This window comes from Oryza glaberrima, chromosome 7, assembly GCF_000147395.1.
Source record: "Oryza glaberrima chromosome 7, OglaRS2, whole genome shotgun sequence".
In the NCBI taxonomy this organism is placed as follows: Eukaryota; Viridiplantae; Streptophyta; class Magnoliopsida; order Poales; family Poaceae; genus Oryza; species Oryza glaberrima.
In genome coordinates, this window is record NC_068332.1 from 17,732,810 (window position 1) to 17,758,459 (window position 25,650).

The 25,650-nt window shown below is 45.4% G+C and overlaps 1 pseudogene; it reads left to right on the forward strand.

The window, feature by feature from the left end:
• Nucleotides 1–908: 908 nt before the first annotated feature.
• LOC127780847 (uncharacterized) lies at nt 909–7,056 on the forward strand (annotated as a pseudogene).
• Nucleotides 7,057–25,650: the final 18,594 nt, after the last annotated feature.

Genomic DNA, 25,650 nt, shown 5'->3' on the forward strand with positions numbered 1-25,650 from the left:
AGTTTCATGCTTTGCCGTACTGAACAAAGAAAAATGTTCTGATTTTAATTTCGTTTTGCAATAATCTGGCCAGAAGCTTTGAGTTGCCTCCAAGTGCTTAGGAAAAGTAAGCATGATCCTTTGTATTATTGCTTTTCCTGGAAGTCGTTCCACTATGTATGTTGGACCGCCTATGCATTAGTCGGGTGATTTTTTAAAAAAAATCAACCAGATTTTTTCTTCCCTTGGATTTGCATCCACCGGACTACAAAATAAAATAACTAATACAAATTTACTTACACAATAATTTTATCATAATTACAGTGCACTTACATGTCATATCAACTAAATTTACATATGTAATTTTAGTTATATAAGACTGTAATTTTATATTTTAAAGAAAATAATAAGTATATATTTACTTACACATTATTTTTATCAAAATTACAGTGCACTTACATGTCAAATCAACTAAATTTACAAATGTAAATTTAGTTATATAGGACTGTAATTTTATATTTCACGACAACGACGAGAGGGACGGTGTCTCTCGCCGATCAGTGTTGGCCGTGCTACCGGCGGCTGGCTCGACGGTCAGAGGCCACCGTGTCACCGTGCTTCTCCAATCTCCATTTCGTGTGCGTTTGGGCTAGCTAGACACGAAGGCCGACGTGCTGGTGTCCGACGCGCCGGCTGACGAGGCTGCAAAAAAAAAACATGAAATATCAGAAAAAAAATCACGCGAGTGATCGATAGCAAAATCGATCCAGTATTGTTGTTGGACAAAGACCTGAAGTGAACTTATTCCTATCAAAAACTAGTTGGGCCGATCACAAACTACCCATTCATTCTGATGGCTTTCGCACGAATCTCAAAGTTCCCCCCTCCCCTTCTTCCCCTTCTTCCCTTTCTCTTCCATTCCATAGCTCTTCCCTCCCTTCCTCTTGTCGGCGCAGGTCAGGGCTGTCTCCAGAAGCTTCTAGAATGGAAGCGCCGCCGCCGACACCGCATCCCTTCGCTAGCGGGTGTCGTGGGCCCCACCACAACGGGCCTCTCTCTCTCTCCGTCTCTCTGGCAGTTGGGCCCCACCCCAACGGCCGAAACCTCAGCAACCGCCTCGCCGTCGCCGGCTACATGTCTCCTCCCCCTCCTGCTCCGCCGAGAGAGACTTGCTCCCCACCCGCCTCCTCATCCTCCGCCTCCGCCGCCACCTTCGTTCTCCGCTTCGGCATTTCGTCGAACACCTCGCGCCCCTCCCCCTCGGCCGACCGGGGAGCGGTGCGGCGGGACCCAATCCGCCGCCTTCTGCCTCGCGCCGTGACCACGTCCACGACGACGAGGACGACGCCGCCGCAGCAGCAGCACGTCTGAGGCTGAGGCCGAAGCCGCAGCTCCTCCCATCCCATGGCGGGTGTTGTCGTGGGGAGCAAGAGCAACCGGGACTGGTCGGACTGCGACGCCGCCTTCCGCGAGGAGGCGGGCAGGGCGATCGTCGCGCTGACGGAGGAGGGCGAGCAAGGGCACGCGCACGGGCTCTCGCTCGCGACGGCGCTCGTCGGCAGGTACCCGTGGTCGCCACTCGCCCGCGCCATCCTCGCGCGCTGCTACCTTCAGCGCAACAGTCGGCAGCAGGAGAGGGTTCAGCTCGAGCTGGCGGCGGTGCTCGCCCCGCGCTGCCCCCACATCGCCTCGCTGCTCATCGACGCGCTCATCTCCATGGATTTGTTTGACGAGGCAGCGGAGGTGCGTGACCGCGCCCTCCGCGTGGCGGAGCCCACCGACCCGGCGTTGCACTACACCTTCGTGAGCAACCGCTACTCCTCCGCCGATCATCACGACAACCCCTTCGATCTCGAGTACAGGAAAGCCCACGGCCGAGAGACGATCCGCGGGCAGCGTGCGAGGATCGAGAAGGGCAAGGGGCAAGCCGCGGCTTCACCGGAGCGTCCACGCCGGAGTGGCCGCCGGAAACCGTCGACCTCGGAATCGCCGGCGATCGCTGGAGCCGCATGAGCGAGGAGGAGCGGCAAGCGCTCCTCAAGGTGAGTTTTGGAGAGATGAAGTCGTACTGCCGCTCACGAGGGTTGATGGATATGACAAGTATGCTTTCCGATGCTGAGGTGTTCGTCAAGAAGGGTTGGTCTTGCCCTTTCTGCTCCGGAATGATCTACGTGGAATTCGCGGCTTTCAAGAGTCACATCGATGAGGAACATATTGTGGGCAAAGAATTTCTGTCATTAGTACCCGAAAGAATATCTGACAGTGAGAGGGAGCTTCTCAGATCATGGAGATGGGAGCCAACCGATGGAGATGATTTGGCAGGGAGGACAAAGATCTTGCGCGAGGTTAAGGAAATCGTCTTTGAGCTCATTGATTTGGAAGTCGTTTCTCTCAACCTTCTGTACATCATGCACAAGTTCATAATGAACCGGGTCAGGCCAGTAGCACCTTTGGTAGTGTCCATGTGTGGGTCTTGTGGGATTGGACAGTTGAGTTCCACACACCTTCAGGAACTGTGTGAATTGCTCAAGCTGCTTAAGCTCGTTGTGCAGACCCAGAGAGGTTGGGAACATCAGAAGCATCACAATGATGAACAAGAGAGCCAGCAAGATTCGTTCGTTGTGCATACCCATAGAGGCTGCAACCATCATAAGCGTCGCAATGGCGAACAAGAGAGCCAGCAAGATTCGCTTGTTGGGATTACCTGGTCCCAAGAGACAGGCACACTATCTTTTGATTGTGAGAAGATTGCATCAAGAGAAACTGATGGTTCTAGCCAGGCAGATCGACTTTTTGCCTGTCTATTATCTGAACCTTTGCTTGAGGATCCCATGGAATTGTGTTTCAGCATGTGGAGAGAATGTTTTGTTGATGGACCTGACATTCTTAACAACATAAGTCGAGCATTGGGTAAAGTGAAGCTGAAATTCAGCTCATGGGAAGAGCTAAAAGGAATACAAGGAGGTGTTTATTTCCTTCCTAAGGCCATTTTTGAGAGAGATATTGACATCAAGACTTATTTTGATTCTTGGGTATGTTTTCCTTTTTTTTAAAAAAAAATTATGTTTGCTCTCTAATTTTATACCATCATTTTAATCTCGTTGATCAATGCTTAAATCCTAGTTGCTGTATTTGCAGATTGGCTCTGCACAAGTTGAGATGCTATTAATTGATGCTGAGGTGGATTACTGGAAGGAAAGACTTCTGAAAACTTGTCAAGTTGATTGCCTTGCGGTTATTTCACCTATTGCAAAGGCTTGCCTTTGGGTCAGTATGGTTCTTTCAGCACGAACTGAACTTGTAAAGCATGTCTGTAACTTTATTTGTGTATGATATTCATTGTTGACAGGCAAAATTGGTTAATGATCCCCTAGAGGATGCTTTACTTGCTCATCCACAAAATTGTCATAAACCACAGGTTCCTTTGGATGCCATTCTCCGGGTAACGTGTGTTTGGATCCTTCAGTTTTTAATATTTAGCTATTAGTTTTCCTATCTCTGATTCTCTCTGCATAACTGCAGTCTTTGTGGCACATAAGGAGATTCTGCGGTGATCTCTGGGAGATACCATGTATATCCCCTGATGTTAAAGCCAGAGTATATCGCGCTATCTTGTTGCGTATCTTCCGTTCTTGGGACCAGTGCAAAACATGTGACCTACCTAGTTCAGCGATATTCATGGTTGATTCTTTGAGAAGTTTTGTGATTGATGAAAAGGTTTGCGTTCGCTTTCTGTTTCCCACTTTTCTAAATGCAGCCTGTGACCTCAGGGAAAATACCACAGAGCAACTTTCTTATCAAATGCTAACCGTCTCCATGTAGTTTACTCATATTTATAATGGATAAGTTATAAATATTTCATATAAAATGAACTGGATAGCTGCCTGATATCTTTCAAGTTTTGAGTTTTGACTCCATAGTTCTGTTTGGGCACTATTGGAAAAGATAGGCAAAATGGCATTCTTCTTAAACTACTTATTGGTACGTACTACTCCCAAGCTTGTTTTACATTCTCATTGGCTCATTGCTCTAATACACAAAGTGATTGTTTAGTATTTTAGGCTTTTAATTTGAGAGATAATACAATTTATTAAAAGAAACAGAAATAAACATTTCTGTGATCCATATGAATCTGTGCTAATCTTTTGGCCATTTTGTGCAACAATTTTGCCGTTCTTTAAAGTAAATTAAATTAAAACCCTGTTTGTCGCGATAGAATGTTGCAGGTTCAATTCTGCAAATGCTTATTTTACTAATTTGATACAAGAGTCACCTTTATATTGTCTGAGTCTTGACTGCAAACCAAGTTCTGTCCCACTTGCACTTCCGAGTGTACATATTGACTGTAACATAAGGAAAGTTTGAGCATGTTGCTCTCGTAGCCAATAAGATCACTGGTTCTTCTTTTTTTTTAGGCTGGAAACATTTCTGCGTATAGAGTTGTTGAATCAATCCTTGAGAGGCTGCACGTGGCATAAACTCCTTTGCATTTTGAGTTCAAGGGTGAATCTTTGGTGCCACAAACAGCAATAGTGCCCAGCCTTCTGGGTTGTATATGCCTAGCACACAATCTTTTTGGGTTGCACATTATTGAGAAGAAATGCAACTGTGTGAATGAGGTCCCCATGAAAACCAAGTCTACATTCTTCCACAGTATTAATTTGGGTTCTGTTGAAGGAACTATGGTACATACTGCACAGTGTATCCTTTTGATATTTCCTTTTTTATATGTCCATCTTTTCTTTAATTAGCAAACTAACATCCTTTTACTTATTCAGTTGGAGTCTTTCAGTGAACTCTTGAAAGCTGTAGACAAGCAGTCAGTTTGTGACTTCAGGAATGGTGGCTGTGGGCATAGGATTACCCGATACCTATGGTATCCACCACATTTTTTCATGATAGGTACCGCCTTCTCGACTAACATTTCAATGTAATTGTGTGCATATGTTTCTTCTATGTAGGAGAAAGGAAAGATAAGCGAAAGAAATCATTGGATCAGTGTATCATCTGATCTTTAATTTTATCCTGAAAACCATATCAATCGTTGAATATAAATTACACCATATCTGCTATTGTAATGGCCGCAACATAAAATAATTAATCGCCACGACCTTTCCTGCGACAATTTGATGCCAGCCTTCTGTGCACATACATCATTTATTCATTTCTGGCAATTAGGGAACACCTAGGAGAAAACAAGCATTCTTCTTATTAATATGAAGAAAAGAAATATAAGGGGACTTTTAAGCTGAGTAATTGGGACAGATGTCTGCATCTTTCATCAATCGACCTAAACTTAGAGCCTAAATCGAGAATATCTAGGAGGACCTAGGCATCTGGTGTCATTGAGAAGAAGACGCTAGATCTGAGATAGAGGACTCGAACCTTGGTCTAGATCTGAGATAGAGGACTCGAACCTTGGTCGGGACTGGGGATGCACGCAAGCTGATTTAGTTTCTCTTCTATTGCTGTTTTGTCACAGTTTTGAGATGGCCAGACAACAAGGGAAACCATATTAACATGCATAAAGTATTGATCAGCCTAGCAGCGGAGTTGGACATTAGTCATATCTACAAAGGTCTGCAATCAGAAAGCATGTACACTCTGGTTTCTGCGGTACGTGCTGAGAGAAGTCTTTCCTTTTTATGCATATCTGTGAAAAAAAAAGTGAATTCATTTGTTCCTGAGGTTGATTCGTTCTTTACCTTTTCTTCTCAGTTTCAGTGTGTTTTTGTATATGAATAGTATCTAATGTACTAGTCTGGGGTTTATTTATGTATGATTTGTCATTTATGTTATACCTGTCAAATCAGTTCAAATATTGCTTTGCTATCATGTTGGTAGATCATTGTAGGAGTATATTTTTTATCTTCTTTGGTCGGATCAGTTGCTTGGCAATAGGCAATTGTAGTGTCAGATTATCGTAAGTAATGCTTGCCTGACTAGTATGGAGTTCTGTTTCTGGTATTCGCGCGATAGCATCTGGGTAATTTTCAAACTGTTTGTAATGTAAGGTATGCTATGATGATGAGGGGCGGCAATACCTCTGCTTTGGTCGTGACGAGGCAAGGTGGCTCATACATGACAGCACGACAGTCCAGGCAATTCCTTGTCAGCTTTCGCACTTGAGTTTTCACTCGAATTTGGTTTCAGAATTATTCGATATCATCATCATTCGTAAATGTTCGTCTCCTTGCAGCAAGCTGAATCCTGGAAAGGATTAATCGACCGGTACAGTCAGGCCAATCTCCGTCCTGAGATCCTTTTCTTTGAGCATGGCAGGAAGCGTGATCATAGACTGTTGCTGTGATTATCGAGAATTAACTCCTCGATCCTTCCCTGAAAAGAAAAATTTAGCAAGTTTGATGTGGCCGTATATTGGTAGGTTACTAGGTTACCATTGAGGCAGTCCTCTGATCCTCTCCTTGGAGCACATCAAGGAGTTGCAACCGTTTAGCTGACTATTGTTGTGATGTTGATTGCTGAGGCGTTGAGTAGAGACCGTATCTCCTGCAAATTTGCAAATACCGTGATTGTCATACGCCCATACCAGAATGTTTCTGGGTTTAAAACAGTCAACAGTGATGATCTGAATTCTGAAAGAAGATCTAAGCTGATTTCACTAATTCACTGCACACTTCACACCAGTCCTATGCACTGGCCTATCCAGTAACGGTGGTATAAATGGAAAACGAGATTTGAAAGATAAGTTTTGAAGTGTCAAACACCAAACCGTCTTGGTTTCTTGACATACTCCCGTAGGACTGCAGGATAACTGTATCGAGTGTCGATAAGTTTGATCACCACCGTTCCAGGATAGGCCAGTGCATAGGACTGGTGTGAAGTGTGCAATCAGCTTATATCTTCTTTCAGATTAGAGTTAATTTCACTTTGGCCACCTTATGAGTTATGATGAATTGATGATTGTGATCGAACATTTGGCTCGTCAACAAATAAGGATAGCATGCATTTATTGTTCTTGAGATAACAGAGAGAACGAGCCAGCGTATAAATGAATTCTTGATATTTTATTCATAATCGATGATGATTACATGTTCTTCTTCTCATTCGAAGAACTCGAAAAAATAATCCTACCTACGACAATCACTGTCAAAAAAACAGAGGAAAACAGATACATGTCTGATTCCTACAAGCTTCTGCAGCTACTGCTACAACTGAAGAACACTGATCACGATGCAAAGAGGGCCTCGGATTTGGCCCGCAGCTGCTCCTTCTCCAGCACAAACATCTTCAGCCGCGGCAGATTCTTGCCGGCCGTGGTCGGCCGCGGGGCCGCCATGTTAGCCGGGGTCGGGGCCGGGCGCGGCGCGGGCAGCTTGACGTCCTTTACGGCGACGCGCACGGTCCGGAATGGGTCGTCGCGCGGGAAGTTGCCGTTGTAGATGACCTCGAGGTGTCCGTCGTCGGCGTCGGAGTCGGAGACGACGACCGCGCCGAGCCACATGACGAGGCGCAGCGCCGTGGTGCCTAGCCTCCCCACCGGCGTGCGGACGCGCACCTCGTCGCCCTTCTTGAAGGACACGGGCGTCGCCGTCGACGGCGCGGATGACATCTTCTTGACGGGCGACCCTGCTGATGGCTTCTTGGAGACTACTCTCCCCTTGGCGTCGACGGCGCGGTGGATGATCGGGCGCGAGGAGCGGGGACTCGAGCGACGGGGAAGCGCCATGGACGACGAGCTAGCGCTGCTGCGAGGATGGGTGGAAGGAATTGTGGTGAATGCGGAGACGGTGAGGGGCGGCGCGCTAGGATTTATCGGCAGCCGAAGCGGAGTCCGAGTTGAAATCGGTGAAGGAAGCAAGTCGGAGACGGAGTTCGAGTTGAAGTCGGTGCTTAGAGGCTGTGATTAACGGTTAATCCTTCTGAATCCGATTCTGCTCTACGCGGCATTGATCAATCGAGACCGATACGAAATCTGAGATCGCTACTACGGGAACGCGAACTGATGGAGGTATCGCCGCCTCGCCGGAGGGCAAAGACACGACGGCGGCTCGGTTTGCACCAGCACCGCCTCCATAAGAAATACCAATCCGATAAATGGAACGAGATATTAACGGAGGGACATGTATTCCTTGCTTCCGTGCACTAATGTGCCGGTTCTAAAAGTTTATATCATATATAGGTTCCGGCACCAATTACCGTCGGTTCTTGAACCGGTATTATAGGTGTAGGGGTGCACCCGTTTTTTATTTTTGCAGGTGCTAAAAAAATCAAAAGAAAATATTTGATGTATTTTTTAGGCATCTATACCATTATAGTCTTCCCCACAAATCAGATGATACATGTGCCCATATTCATATACACACTCTTTCCCACAAATCAGATGATAAATGTGCCCATATTCATATACACGTGCTAAGCAAAATTCATACTCTCGTTCCCACAAATCACATGATACATGTGCCCATATTCATATACACGTACTAAGAAAAATTCAAACTCAAGACTTTTTGCTTCAAACAAAGTCACCTTACATCTCACCTACAAACACTTTCGGAAGCATGGTTACCAACCTTGCCTCCCGACACAGAAAACAAAGCACGTGATTATAGTGAGATTAATTAAGTATCTATTATATACTAAAAGTCCATCAAACTTCCTACAAACGCTTTCAAGCCGTCACATGGCACTCCTACAAATGCTCCTAGGCCGTGTCACGCCCCGAACTAGCCCCGAGCGGAACTAGCCCGTGACGCTCCAAATTAACCTGTTAATCGATACCAGTTCCAGGAAACAGTGCTGGTATCATAGGAAGATAGAATATCACAGCGACAGAGGTCTCTTTATTATAGAGTAGGAGTACAGTCATGTTGGGCTGCGGACAGATCCCGAGCTCACAACTGCATTACAAAAGGGAAACGGAAGCCAAGACTTGGACCAAACATCACAGGCGCGACTTGGGAACTAGGCCGAAACCCTAAAACTCATCGTAGCAGGCTTGCTCCTGGAAGAACTCCTCGTCAGCAGGATCCGCTTCATCTTCTTCAGCAATTGGAGGGGGGATTATTTATACAGAGCAAGGGTGAGTACGGGAGTACTCAGCAAGCCATGGGAAATAAGTGTTTAATGCAGGCTTCAAGGAAAGACTGTTGTTTTTGCAATTGATTTTATTTGAACTCTTTTTTGAAACAACTAAGTGAGTGCTTCTCAAATGACACGGATGAGACAGTGCGTCTCGTCCGGTCGGAGTATGTGCAATGTATCAGTCTTTTGAATTGATCAAGATTGGCACCCGGCCAACAGCTTTCAAACGGCCACCCGGGCCTGGCTGATCCCATCAGTCGCAGAATTTTTCAAACATCGAACCCAAACCACCTCAGCAAATTTCACAAAGCAGTAGTCAAACAAAACTACGCTAGGAATCACCTCACATCCGCCCATGACCGTGGGCACGGCTGTTCGAACAGTTTAATAACCTCTGCAGAGGGGGTACACTTTACCCACACGACATTACTAACCCGGATCATCCAGCCCGTGCAGAACGGCCACGACTAGAGACCTTAAGGCTTTCATGACAAGGCATTTCCAAAGCCGACACAGGTTCACCATATGCCAACGAGAGGGGTCCCAGACCAACACCAGATTAGGTCCCAGACCATACTGTGCCAAGAAACCCGGGGGTTCTCCCCGACACCACCCCGTTGAATCCACATGTCTCTTGGCATCATGGCTCCCCCGATTAGCTAGTTACTCAGCCAGGGGTGTCCCATTCCACCCATGTGGTCGCACTTGCCTTATGTTCGGATGAAATTCCAAGGAAACGGTCCTTAAGTGCAAGAGCGAAAAACCGTACACCCGGTACATTCCCCGGTCCGCGATTTGGAAATTCATTTAGTTCGCAAGCACCGACCCAGGTGTCGGGTTTTCCAAGTCTTTTGTAAAACCCAAGTTTTACCCAAGATGGTACTCAAATTTTAAGTTTGAAGGCGACCGTCGATACTCGCACAAAGTGCATGAATATCGAGGCGCAACTAAATGGTTACAAGGGAACATGATATAACAATTACAATGGAAAGGTCAAATGCAACAAGTTAGGTAGGTCTACCGGTCTGCCTTGCAGACGGGGCAAACAGATTAAGTGCAATCCTATCAATGCATAATATTTTGCAAGCAATATAATTAAGCTCAAATATAGGTTCAAGATGTTCAAAGGTGGCTTGCCTTGCTTGAGATCTTGAGCTTGATCCTCGAAATCCTCGCACTGCGGGTCTTCGGGCTTCGAAACTACACGCGAAACGGGACAACTCAACAAACGGCGAAAATAAAGCCCTATTATTGACCTCTAGGCATGCCATTAGATAGATCTCGAGATTTGAGGAGTTTTGGAAGTTGAACGGAGTCAAACGGACTTATGGTTGGGAAGATGTTGAATTTCTAAGATTATTGGATTTTTGGTCTAAAGGAAAAGGATTTATTTAAATCCTTTTTGAAAAAGAAAAGAAAAGAAAAGAAGGAGGGAGGGAAATTAGACTTCCCTCGGGCGGCTAGGGCGCGGCCCGAGAGAAAGGGGCGGCTTGGCCGAGCTTAATGGGCCGGCCGACCCAAGAAGGCGGCCCAAGGCGCGCGCGCGGGCGGGGAGGGGAGAGAGAGAGCCGGTGGGCCGGGTCCATCCCGCGTGGTCCCAAGTGGGACCTGCTTGTCGGCGACTCGGCTCACCGTGAGCGAGGTGCACGCGGGGCGTGCTAGGGTTTGGGGAGGGGAGGCGCGGCGCATGCGCGCGGTTCGCGGTGGACGCGGTGCGGTGGGCCCACGCGCAGCCTCACGGCTCGCGGTGGACCGCGCGCGCGAGGGGGCGGAGGGAAGCGGCGGACCGGGGTCTGCTTGACCCGGTCGCGGCCGAGGTGGCACCGACGTGGCGCCTACGTGGCTGCCATGCGGGCCGGCAAGAGGAAGACGAAGACGTCGGCCGGAACGGACGGCGGGCGGCGGCGGCGAGTGGCGGAGCGAACCACGGCGATACAGGTGAAAGTGAGCACACCGGGAGGTTGCACGGGACGAGGGGAGACGAGCCAACGGCTCGGATTCGCCGGGGGATGCTCGACGGCGGCAGATTGCGGCGGCGGCAACCGGCGGAGAGAAAAGGGGAAAACGGCGACGAGGTCACGAGGGGCCGATTCCCGGCGGTGAGAGCATCTACGCAGCTACGGGAATCCACCCCTTGCGCCGAATTAGGAGGGAACGCATTGAGGGAGGCCGGCGACGAGAGACGCTTCCGAGCTCGGGCGGCGACGGCGGCGAGCACACGGCGAGCGGCGGCAACGGTCGGGGCGGCGCCAGCTAGCTACGGGGAGGCTACTCGAGCTACTACCCGAGTCTAAGGGGAGGAGATGGAACGAGAAGGGAGAACGGAGGGAGGCACTACCGTGCGGGGTGATGGGGCGCAGTGACGAGAAGCCGACGGCACGGGAATAATCTCTCCGGCCTCGGGCCGGGAAGAGGAAGAAGACGGGCGCCCGGAGTCCCCTTCCGCGTCCTAGCGCGCACCGGTTCCTTTGGCACACGTGACGGCGGCGGTCGGCGATCGGCGAGACAGAGGGGCGGCAATGGCGCGGTGGAGCGAGGGCGAATGGGAGAGGAAAGGAAAGGGGGGGGAAGCTTGGGTTTATATGGGCGACAATGTCGGTTTGGGAGAGGGGAACCGACATTGGACGGTCAAGCCAGCGAGCTGGCGCTCCGGCTAGCGGCCAAATCGGCGACAGGGAGGAGGGGAATGACGCTGGCGGAGGAAGAGAAATAAAGAAAAAGGAAGGAGGAAAGGGGGCTTGCCCCTTGCCACTTTGGGAAAAGGAGGAGGGAACGGGGGTGACGCGGCAGAGGGAGGAGGAGCTCTGCCTCCGTCCCTTGGAGGCTAGCGCGCGGAGTGGTGGGGGCCGGGTCGATGACGATGGCGATGACGGCGGGGGCGGTTTGGAGCGGAGCGACGACACGGGCGGCAGGCGCGGCAGGCGCTGACGGCGGCGGCGACTGGCCGGTCGGCCACCACGGCACGCGCGCGCGCGGGCGGCACGGCGATTTGGGCGGCATCGGCGGGAACGGCAGCGAGAGCGGAGGGCTCGGCACGGCTCACGGGCAGAGCGCGGAGAGAGAGAGAGATGGGGAGGGAGGGAGAGATGGGCCGAGAGGAATTCGGCCCATCGAACCCGAGGGAGGCAAAATAGACTTTTGCAGAGGGATTTGATTTGGGAAGGGTTTGGATTCGGGATTGAACTTGACGATAGATCGGGGATTCGAGATCTGAGATGGCACGAACACTAGACAACAAGCAAAGAAACAGATTTCACAATTAGGGTTTTTAAGAGATAGTTTTCCCGCTAGGCGCCACGACGGAACGGGCGCTACAGGCCGCCGTATGGCACAATATAATCTCACTGTCGATTTTCACTTAAATTGTGGACCCATTATTTTACACTATTATATTAGATCTTTATCTGTCGTTGATTTTCACTTAAATTGGTGGACCCATTATTTTATACCAATGAATTAGATCTACCTTTCTCCCGTACGTATATATGGTTTGCCAGAAGGATGATTAGTATCTATGGTTGTTAGAAGTTGAGATTAATTAGCTGTCATATTGTATTACTACTAATCATAGCTATATTTATTATATGCACGGCAATATATATATATATATATATATATATATATATATATATATATATATATATATATATATATATGTATGTATGTATGTATGTGGGAGCTAGGAGATTAACAAGAAGATTATACATAGCTAATTAAATTAGTTATTATACATGATTTGTGGAAGGAAATTAACGGTAATATAACATATACAGCTAATTAAATCAGTTTACATGGCTTTACCGTGATATTACGTAGCTAATTCGAACCAAGCAATCTCCAGTTAAATCGTCCAGCTTAAATCGGTGTATCTAAGATTACCTTTTTAAGTCATTATGATGACTTTAAAATTAAAAAAGATTTTCTAAAAAACAAAATACATGATAATTGGTTTTTGACCTAAATGATTTAGAAAAAAAATAGAAAAACAAAGTCCCCTCCACCTCACCCTCACCATTAGACACGCACAACACTTTCTGCCCCCTCCACTGATCTATATTTTTTAAGTAGCTATGATAAAAAAAAACAACCACAGTTATTAGTTATTTTAAGCTATACATATCATATCTAATCTAACTGTTTCTCTATACATAATTAAACCAACAATTTAAGATTCAAAATAAATTAAAATCGATAATACATATTACCGTCAGAACAAAATCAATGGTGTTTAAAATATAACTTTTTACCATATAAAAATATATTACTCCACAAATATGTGCAAATATAAACTAGATCTATAATATAAATAAAAAATATCAAATCAATTATCTCTAAACGTTCATCTTTTAAATTATTTTAAATTATATAATCAATTTGTGATCCCGTTGTATTTCTTTAATTAAATAAAATATTTGTGTCTTATAAAATTTATATTGCGGTTCTAAATACATCACCACATCTTGGGAAAATATATAATAATTAATGTTATGATAATTTTAAATAATTTCATATCATATTTTAGGATGTCAAATATCACTTGATAAATGTACTACGTAATTGCGAAAAAAATAAAACAATTTAGTTGTGTTTTTTCAAGTAGACCTGATTTAATTTTAATTTGTTTGGATTAAGCCAAGTGACACTCTAAAATCTATCCATTGATTTTCTTTTAAATTGGTGGGTCCAATACTTTTAACTATTAGATCGAATAAAAAAAGTATGTGCTCCCACCTTCTCCACACCCTTCCCTGGTATGGACGTACTCTCTTCATCTCCTCTTTCCTTTCCTACTCTCTTAGGAAAAAAAATCTTCAAATTTTCTAAACCATTAGACTTATCTCAAAATTTACCAATTAAATTTGTAAACAATAAATAAATTGCCCGCGCATCTGCGCGGGCTACCTTCCTAGTTAGCCTAAAAAACTTGAAAAATAGATTAATATGATTTTTTTAAAACAACTTTCATATAAAAAACTTTCGCAAAAAATGCACCGCTTAGTAGTTTGAAAAGTGCGCGCGTGGAAAATGAGAGAAGTGAGTTGGGAAAGAGGGGAAAAGAGTACAGTTTGTCTTCGAAACAAATGCTATTCTTTTAAGACTACTATCATCCAAACTTATAATCTATATTTAATACCATAGATAAGCTCAAATGAAAAGTGTAGATCGCATCTATATCTACAACTTGTATATAGGTTTTGTTTTCATGTTTAGAAATTTTAAATATACGGAAACAATACCCCTTATACGGAAACGGCGCTCGATCGATCGGGAATTTCCGTGACCATTTTCACCTCTAATTGGGATGAAGCTACCAAGACAACTGGGACAAAACATAGATCAAACTGATTCTCAAATATATTTGGATCACATACGAATTTACATGTTGATCCTTCTGTGAAAATAACTTATGTGCCTCTGAGTTTATTCATCAATCTATCCCATTATAATCAGAACCTACCATGTCAAAATCTTTTTTTAATTAATGTAAACAATATTTAGTCCTCCAAAACGAACATCATGACTTTTAAAGCTATCCTTATAAGATTAAGTTGGTAAAAGACATGATTTATGAGCGATTTCACCCGTTACAACGCACAGATATTTTGCTAGTATTTTAAAAAACAAGAGGACCAAATACTCTTGCCGTCAAAAAAAAGACCAAGCCTAGCTATGTCTAGGTTCTTTTGGGATTCGTTGATGTTCTTGAGAGCCAAAGTGAGGGAAATACATATGGCCCTTGCCTTCCTTTCAGAAAAGAAAAATGGCACAGAGACTAGCACAAACCACTATCCAATTCAGAATAGAAATGACATTACCAGCTAGATGCCTTGTTTGCTGCATACCCTGGTTCTTGATCTCAACAAAGGAAAGGAAAGCCAAAGGCGTGCAAAGAATTGGAAGCTGAATCCTAGCTACAAGATCAAAGTTGTCAGCAGGTGGATTGTAATCATACGTGTAATCAGAGGGCAGCTGGATTGTGATTCTGATCTGAACACTTGGATCAACAAAACCAAGGATAACACGCATCATACATGCATATATTGGTAAAAAAAAATGAAACAAGAAGAGAAACCTCGATCTTTCATTCATAATCAATGTGAAATTACAGTTGACAGATTGCATCTCCTTCTTCTCATGCCAAGAAATCATCCTATCTACGAGAATTTACATTTTACAAGATCACATTGCCTTCCATGCAAACCAAGAACAGAGGAAGAAATGTTCTGATTCATACGAGCTTCTGCACCTACTGCTACTACTGAAGAACACTGATCACGATGCCAACAAGGCCTCGGGGTTGGCCCGCAGCAGCTCCTTCTCCAGCATAAACATCTTCAGCCGCGGCAGCGACTTGCCGGCCTTGTTCGGCCGCGGGGCCGCCATGTTTGCCGGGGTCGGGGCCGGGCGCCGCGCCGGCAGCTTGACGTCCTTGACGGCGACGCGCACGGTCTGGAAGGGGTCGTCGCGCGGGAAGTTGCCGTTGTAGATGACCTCCAGGTGTCCGTCGTCGGCGTCTGCGTCGGAGACGACGACCGCGCCGAGCCACATGACGAGGCGCAGTGCCGTGGTCCCTAGCCTCCCCAACGACGTGCGGACGCGCACCTCGTCTCCCTTCTTGAAGGAGGACATCTTGTTGATGGGCGATCCTGATCCGGACGGCTTCTTGGAGACTACTCTCCCCTTCGCCTCGACGGCGAGCTCACTGCGGCAGTGGATGATCGGGCGCGAGGAGATGTGACTCGAGCGGCGGGGAAGCGCCATTGACGACGAGAGCGCTGCTGGGGGTGCGAGGATTGGCGGAAGGAATTGCTGGTGAATGCGGAGGCGGCCGCGCATGGATTTATAGCCAGCCGAGTCCGAGTTGGAATTGAAGTCGGTGTCCGATAGGGATGGCAATCGGGCGCGACGGGTACGGGTAGTGCCTACCCATACCCGTGCCCATAAGATTATTTTGCCCATGGGTATACCCATTACTACATGACGGGTAAGGATGGTTGCCCATGCCCATCGCCCGCGGGCGCCTTGTGCCCGCGGGCGTGCCCGTTTACCCGCCACAACAAAAGTAGTGGAACAAAAAGTCTACAAGCTTCTAAGTTCGATATCGAACTTAAAACATCAAATTTTCTCTGCCTCGGTGTGGTGTCTCTCCTCTGACGGCGATAGAGTAAGAGGGAGAGATAATAAGGGAAATAAAAGGGAAACCGTAGAAAACAAAGAACGTGGCTTATGTATTCTAGTGGATTTTGCTTCTAGCCTACATGTAAACGGGCAAAGCAGGCATGGGTAGCGATTACCCAATAAAATACCCATGGGTATAAAATGGAGAACAAACCCAATCCTAATAGGGTTTTTACCCACGGGTAAATGGGCAAACGGGCACGATTGCCATCCCTAGTGTCCGAGTTCAAGTCGACTATTAGCTTGGCTGTGATTAACTGATCCAGTATTCTACTTGGACAATCTCTGCGCGGCATTGTTCAATCTGAAGGTGTCGCCGGAAGGTAAGGGAACGGCGGCTCAGTTTGCACCGCCGTCATAAGCAAATACCAATCCCGAAAATGGTACGAGAGATCGACTGATAGTCTAAAACAATACATATGTGGTTATATTGGAATGTGATCTCTCGAGAGATATCTCCTTGTTTGCATGTCATCTAAGTAGTCATTAAAAATTTGAAAACAATTGACAACATAGATTAATATGAAATATATTACTCCACAAATATACAAGACCAAATTCAACTTCTACAAGTTGCAACAAAAGTAATAAATTAAACTAAACATAGTTATCATACATTTGCAGCTATATTTTTTATTTTTATTACAACTTATAGAAGTTAATTTAAACCTGCATGTTTGTAGAGTGATATATCTCATATTATTCTATGTTACCAATTTTTTTTTCAAATTTTTTGGTGACTATTTAGGTGGCATGCACGAAACAAGGGAATATCCCCGTGATGGATGAAATCACTTTCCCATTATATTGGGCCTCTTCAGATTACGGTCAAACTTGATGAGCATGACTATTTGATCAACCAATCACTTGTGTTATTTTATCAACTTCACGTAAATCCCCACGTGAGGATCCACATGTCAATCCACATCTCTTCGTGTTCTCTCAAGGGGCCACATGTCAGCGCACGTCGTCTTGCTGAAGACACAACACACCAGTTTCAATTGTTAAGATGCTAACATCAGTGTAAACTAGCATGGTGGCCCGCACAGATTTCGCGGTTAGCATCATTATATTTTCTGTCATATAATAACATATATGTGTCGACGTTTGATGTCTCGACTACGGTATTTGGACAGTATGGGGATCGTCGGTGCTAGGATATATGCGAGACTGAGGTAAAAGAGATGGAGACGAGGATTTTTATACAGGTTCGGGCCCCTGAGTTGTCAGGTAATAACCCTACATCCTGTTGGCCGAAGTTGGTATTGCTCTTATTTATGATAACCACACCAGTACAATGTTTGGGGTAGCCTATCTAACTGTTGTCGACATGTCGGTCTGACGATCTGACTCGTAGTCGACAACAGGGTAGCCTTCCACCTCGAATCCGTGCCCGGCGAGATCAGAGATAGCGCTTTTGTCTTTCCTGACAGTATCCGGAGACACCGTAGGGTACTAGCCGTGTTTATCCCTGAAGTCGATATCCGGCGGCGTGTCTTGGCGTATGTAGGCTTCTATGCTGTGGCTTCTATGTCGATTGTGTTGGGTGTTGATTGTCTCATGGTGGGTGTCCCCCTGTCCTCCTAGGGGGCTTGTATTTATACCTATAGGTGTCCCCTTGTCCAAGTAGAACTAGGAAAACTAATATGGCTACAATCCGAGTAGTACTTGTCGTTTCCATGTAGAACTCTGGTTGTCTTTCCTTATCGGAACTCCTCCTATATCCGAAAGTTGTTTCCGTATAGGATATGGGATGTGGTGGGTCCTGCCGAGATTTAGTCAACTACTATTAGGTATGTGGTATCCATAACCATGACAATAACCCCCGACTTCGATGCAAATGAACGAGTTCATATTCTCAACTGCAGACTTCGGAGGAATTGTTATTGAGCTCACGTGACCGTTTTCGGTGAGTTCAGAGATAACGTTAGACTTCCTTTGTCAGCCTCGTGCGGGCACCGAAAGTGTTTGTCTAAGTCAATCTCTGATGTCGACCGAAAAAGTACAGAGCGTACGACTAAGTCTCCCGTCTTGCTGTAATCGAGAATTTGGATTGAAGTCAAGAAATTTTATCTTGGCGGATACACCATTTCTTCATTCCATATTCCTTGTCGAGATCCAGTAACCGTTCTCGAGTGATCGAGAAGGCGTAGAGTCTGCGACGGAGCCTTGTCGACATTTGTCGTACTCGCCTCAGTCGATCTTGGTGTAGAACCATGGAGACATGGAGTCTTCGTCAATGTCAAATAGAATTTTCATGAAATCAATACTCAGAAAAGAATATCAAATAGAAATAGCCCCCGAGCGAACGCTCAAAGGGTGACATGTTATAATATGTATGGAAAAAATGAACTAATTTTACCGACCAATGTTTTGTGTATGAGCATCTTCTCTCTTACCGACTTCGATCAGTCAGTTTGTAGAGTCATACACTCTCCCTAGCCCCCAGCCTTGTCGTCAGAGAATTGTTCTCGGAGGATAAGGCTCTTGGACCCTTGACCTGCCTTAGTTGAACAAGCACTGATCCTATCCCCCAGCCGTGAAGTTGGAAAGTTAATTTCCGATTACACGTCTTGGTTAATACGCACGGCGAGAACTCTTACACGACCAGATCTTACATGGTCTTTCGTCTCTACAGGATTTGACAAGGCCTTATCGGTTCTGGGTGTCCCTAGCCGAAGATCCCTTAGGTTCCTCGGAGGCCTTGTCAAGACGGCGTAAAGGGACAGTAGGATAGGTTTCAACTCTAGGTGTCGTCGTGGTAAGGGATCTCTGGGTAAAACACTTGGCGATATTGTGTACCTGCTATCAACTTTGTTGAAGTAGAGGTAGTAGGAGAAATCACTACACCGCTGGTTGAGGACTAGGTAGTAGTCGTAACTCGACCACATAAAGCGGAAAATAGTGGGAGAAACGCTACGTCGCTAGTCGAGGACCAGGCAGTAGTCGTAACTCGACCACTTAAAGTGAAAGTAGTGGGAGAAACGCTACGTCGCTGGTCGAGGACCAGGCAGTAGTCGTAACTCGACCACTTAAAGTGAAAAGTGGTGGGAGAAACGCTACGTCGCTGGTCGAGGACCAGGCAGTAGTCGTCACTCGACCACTTGAAGTGGAAGTAGTGGGAGAGACGCTACATCGCTGGTCGAGGACAAGGCAGTAGTCGTAACTCGACCACTTGAAGTGGAAGTGGTGGGAGAAACGCTATGTCGCTGGTCGAGGACCAGACAGTAGTCGTAACTCGACCACTTGAAGTGGAAGTGGTGGGAGAAACGGTACGTCGCTGGTTGAGGACAAGACAGTAGTCGTAACTCGACCACTTGAAGTGGAAGTAGTGGGAGAGACGCTACATCGTTAGTCGAGGACCAGGCAGTAGTCGTAACTCGACCACTAGAAGCAAATGTACGAGAGATCACTACGATCAACTGGTTGAGAACCGGTGAGTAGGTGTCTCTCGATCATTTGGAGTCGTGGCACGAGGACCGCTACGCTGCCGGTCGAAGACCAGTCGTAGCTGTTCCTCAATCATCTGAAGTCATGGTGCGAGGACCGCCACGCCGCCATAGTCATACCTCGACCATCTGAAGTCATGGTGCGAGGACCGCCACGCCGCCATAGTCATACCTCGACCATCTGAAGTCATGGTGCGAGGACCGCTACGCCGCGTAGTCATACCTCGACTATCTGAAGTTAAGGCACGAGAGATTGCTAAGTACCGGTTCGAGAACCAGCGAGCGAGTAGAATTATCTCTCGAGCACCAATGGAAGCTGTGGTGTGAGAGATTGCTACGTCCTAGTGTGAGAACCAACGAGCGAGTAGAATTATCTCTCGAGCACCAATGGAAGCTGTGGTGTGAGAGATTGCTACGTCCTGGTGCGAGAACCAGCGAGCGAGTAGAATTATCTCTCGAGCACCAATGGAAGTGCTAGAGTTGGTTTATTACATGTGCGTCTCATGTGGCCAGCATGACTCACACACCCAACTCGTGGTATATCCGGATGTCCGTTCTCAATCATGTCGGGTGATCAAGCCGACGGCGTTCGCGAGGAATTATCCGTTAACAACCTTTTCTCGAGTAGTCCAGCGATGGCCGGTGCTATGAGAGAGGTCGTCGGCCTTCGTTGGCAGGTTGGGTGCGATAACTCCGCATTTGTCGAGAATGTTCTCGATAATGGAGTGTACTCGACCATAACCTACCCGAGTGCTCAATTGTTCTTGAAAAATATTTTCTAGAAGGCAAGATATATAGCAGATAATATCGAGTATGTATTCGAAAGGTTGCATGGATCTTCTAGAATTATCAGGATATAACGAGCAGATGTAAGTATCAGGCATTATGTAAACCGTAAACAAGCATGATTTATACAGAAGAAAATAGAGCGAGCCGCCAGCGTTAAACCGTAGTTGATTTAACATCAGAAACACTCGCATAATTGATATTGTATAAAAAATATGCTCTAGGTAAACATAATAAATTACTGATATGATAATGTTGTATGATCTGAATAGGTACGATAAATTGCATATAAAATATTGCGTACCTTTGTAGATATATGCCGAATATATCTACGAAATTAGTAGATTAACTTAGTAAATTAATCCACTAAATACCTTGATTTGCATGCCCGATATACTATCTACAGAAGATATATATATGTGCATGCGGTAGACTTTGACGTATCTTGTTGGTTTGGTCGTAGAGCAGTGTAACCTGTCACATGCATACACGTGTCTAGGCATGTGTACGTGACATGGTTAGGCAAGCATGCTCGGTTGACCAACTCCGGGTAGAACACGACACGTCAGTGACACAGCGGCACTTGTTCTCGGATGAATCATGTGCAGCCTGCGTCGAGCGATTTTGGTTGGTGGGAATCGGCACCGTGTTCGATCTGGGCCGAAGTCGCGTGGGCGGCAATACCGATTTGCCGTCCTCCATGGTGGCCACGTCTTGATGAAGATTGATCGATCTCGCTGGATCGAAAATTTGACAATGATGGTTCCGATCTTATTGGACGATATACTCCGGTCGGGTTAGATCTCCCCATAACCGAAGTTGTCGAGTAGCCTGTTATCGAAGAATCCATCAATTAAACCCATCTCGTCGTAACCCTAAAGCACCAAAATCCCCCTGCCTGGCGCGCCACTGTCAACGTTTGATGTCTCAACTACGGTATTTGGACAATATGGGGATCGTCGGTGCTTGGATATATGCGAGACTGAGGTAAAAGAGATGGAGACGAGGATTTTTATACAGGTTCGGGCCCCTGAGTTGTCAGGTAATAACCCTACATCTTGTTAGCCGAAGCCGGTATTGCTCTTATTTATGATAACCACACCAGTACAATGTTTGGGGTAGCCTATCTAACTGTTGTCAACATGTCGGTCTGACGATCTGACTCGTAGTCGACAACAGGGTAGCCTTTCACCTCGAATCCATGCCCGGCGAGATCAGAGATAGCGCTTTCGTCTCTCCTGACAGTATCCGGAGACACCGTAGGGTACTAGCCGTGTTTATCCCTGAAGTCGATATCCGGCAGCATGTCTTGGCGTATGTAGGCTTCTATGTTGTGGGTTCTATGTCAATTGTGTGGGTGTTGATTGTCTTATGGTGGGTGTCCCCCTGTCCTCCTAGGGGGCTTGTATTTATACCCATAGGTGTCCCCTTGTCCAAGTAGAACTAGGGAAACCAATATGGCTATAATCCGAGTAGTACTTGTCGTTTTCATGTAGAACTCTGGTTGTCTTGCCTTATCGGAACTCCTCATATATCCGAAAGTTGTTTCCGTATAGGACATAGTATGTGGTGGGTCCTGCCGAGATTTAGTCACCTACTATTAGGTATGTGGTATCCATAACCATGACAATATGTTTTCTCAATGTATTATTCAAATATATTAAAATGACAACATAATTTTAAATTTTGTACTACCTTTACGAAACTACTAATGTATAATATTTATATTGTATTTTATATACGAGTTATTTATTAATTATTTTTAATATCAAATTTTAGTTATTTGTAAATTATATTCCTATATGGACTCTAGGCTCTTCTTCCAATATGATTTACTTTTAATTCTAAATTTTTATTATTTCTAATTGTATTTCTATGTGGACTCTAAACTCATCTTTCAATATTCTTTAATTTTTAATTTCGAATTTAAGTTAATTCTAAATTGTATTCTTATATTGACTTTAGACTCTTCTTCCAATGTTTTTTTTTATTTCGAATTTTAGTTATTTGTAAATTGTATTTTTATACGAACTCTAAACTCTACTTTTAAATTTATTATGTTTATTCCAAATTTTAGTTAGTTTTAAATTCTTATATGGACTCTATACTCTACTTCCAATATTCCTTATTTTTAGTTCCGAAGTTCTATTATTTCTTAATTATATTTCTATATGGACTCTATACCCTAGTACTATTATTCTTTATTTTTAATTCCGAATTTCTATTGTTTCTCAATTGTATTTCTATATGGACTCTAGTCTCCTCTCCCAATATTCCTTATTTTTTAATTCTGAATTTCAACTATTTCAAATTGTATTTCTATATGGATTCTGTTTTTCTTTTTCTCCAATTAATGTGGGAATTTCTAGTCCGTGAGAGTGAACGTGGAGGCTCTTTTTTCTATTCCTTTAATAAGTTAATAGATTTGGGTACCTGATACTTGGTAAGAGCTACACAATACCCAATATCAGATCAGGTACCTACAGGTATCAACCCGATGTAGGGACCAAGTACCTAATACCTTAGGTACCCGATACCTAGTACCAGGTCTGGTACCTACTGGTATCTTACCAATGTAGATACTAAGTACATGGTATTTAGGTACCCGATACCTAGTACCAGGTCTGGTACTTATGGATACCATCCTGATCTAGGGACCAAGTACCCCGATACCTATACTATCAGGTCTAGTACCTATGGTACTAACTTGAATAATCTAGGTACCAGTTACCATGTATGATTTGTGGGTATAAGGTCTTCGCGCCAACGAGAGCCATGAGGAATACTATACATATGCCCAAGCTCTTAACTCTAGTGCATAAAAAGACATACTAGAAGAGTGTTAGAGCAAGTTTAATAGTATAGCCAAATGTTAGCTCCAAATCATCTATAGCTAATCTATTAACTCATTCATGCAATAGTTACCTATAAAAATATACTACACCATTAATACACGGTCCTACCTCTTATACACACACAACGGCTTGGGGTCCGTGTTGCAGCTGCCTACAAATCTGTAACCCACTTTCTTTTCTCTCTTCTCTTTTCTTCTCGATATGTGGTTATAGCTGGCTTATAGCCTGCTATTGTACGTGCTCTTAGAGCAGGTCTCTAGTGCGAACTTTGGATGCATAAAAAGGTGTACCAATGAAAAGCTAGTACTACTTAGAAAAGTGTGGTATACAGCAGTACTAAAAAAACTAGTATAATAGTATACAGTATATGCTACTCTAGCCTCTAACCAGCTTACCACGGTCTGCCTCCTCACGTTACGCCTAGCCCACCTTCGCATGCACTTAGAACATATCTAAATCATGGAAAATAACGGTTCACTCATATATAACTTATCCCATTGTATAGACGGTATCTTGTTTCCTAGTTTTTCAAAAAAGAAAAAAGAAATCCTTTTCTGTTGGTCTTGTTTCAAAAATGCTATTTATCGTGCGCCCGACGGAGAGAAGAAAATATCGGGCGCTATTTCCCAACCACCCGTGACTCCCTCTGTCTTTCTCGCACCTCCCTTTCTCTCTCTCACGTTCGACGATGTTTTCTCTGCTTGATGCCACAGCTGCCGCCGCCACCATCGACACCATGTTGGACATCAGCTCATCCGTCCAAGGATGGAACAAGGCGTGCCGCCTGACTGTGATTGAGGAGTGTTTACATGGAGGCAGAGGCGAAGGTTGGTCGACTCACACGGAGCAGCCTGGCAGCTTCCTGTCTGGCCGTGAACGGCGGCAATGGTCGTCTTCTTCACCGCGGTTGTCGCCAGAGCTCTCGTCTCCGCTTGCTGGATGTCTACGGGTGTCGTTTTTTCGGTCTACTCCTGCACTGCCGCCATTGGAGGAGAGGGAGGAAGCCAGATCTGACTGATATTTTCATGATTTTTTTTATGTTTTAGCCGATGTATCTCGATATTTCTTTGTGATTGGATCAAATTGTTACAGCGAGATTTCTTATGGTGTTTCAATTTTGTCTTTTGATTTTTATGGATTTGTTGGTGTTTTAGTAATTGAACTTTGATGTTTCATGGTTCAATCCATGATTCAATCATGTTTCATCATTTTAATAGTCTGAAACATGTGTTAAACCAGTGGTGAAACATTCTTCTTAAAAAACTGAAACAATGCCCGATTTTTACAACAAAAATAGGGAGCCCCATTTGTAGGTCCTCCGGTCTTGTTTGCTTGAACCCACTAGCCGAGAAAACCGATATGTCACATAAATCCTTTCCACCACGCATGACGCATTTGGCCCAAAGCCCACTACTTAATCCACAGTTCGGCAGTTTACATCTCTTCGGAGTAACAAAGTGAAACAAAATAACATTGCCGCCTCAACTAAATTTCTTTGTGAACAGACTACTACTAATTCTTTTGGGATTCGTTGACGTTGTTGAGAGCCAAACGGTTCGTCTGAACGAAAAGTGAAAATGACATTACCAGCTAGATGCTTTGTTTGCTGCATATCCAGGCTCTCTTGATCAACAAAGGCAAGGAAAGCCAAAGGCATGCAAAGAATTGGAAGCTAAATCCTAGCTATAAGATCAAAGTTATCAGCAGGTGGATTGTAATCATACATGTAATCAGAGGGCAGCTGGATTGTGATTCTGATCCGAACACTTGGATCAACAAAACCAAGGATAACATGCATCATGCATGCATATATTGGTAAAAAAAAATGAAACAAGAAGAGAAACCTCGATCTTTCATTCATAATCAATGAGAAATTACAGTTCCAACAGATTGCATGTTCTTCTTCTCATGCCAAGAAATCATCCTATCTATGAGAATTTACAAGACCACATTGCCTTCCATGCAAAACCAAGACATGTTCTGATTTATACGAGCTTCTGCAGCTACTGCTACTACTGAAGAACACTGATCACGATGCCAAAAAGGCCTCGGATTTGGCACGCAGCTGCTCCTTCTCCAGCACAAACATCTTCAGCCGCGGCAGATTCTTGCCGGCCTTGTTCGGCCGCGGGGCCGCCATGTTTGCCGGGGTCGGGGCCGGCCGTGGCGCCGGCAGCTTGACGTCCTTGACGGCGACGCGCACGGTCCGGAAGGGGTCGTCGCGCGGGAAGTTGCCGTTGTAGATGACCTCCAGGTGTCCGTCGTCGGCGTCGGATACGACGACCGCGCCGAGCCACATGACGAGGCGCAGCGCGGTGGTGCCTAGCCTCCCCACCGGCGTGCGGACGCGCACCTCG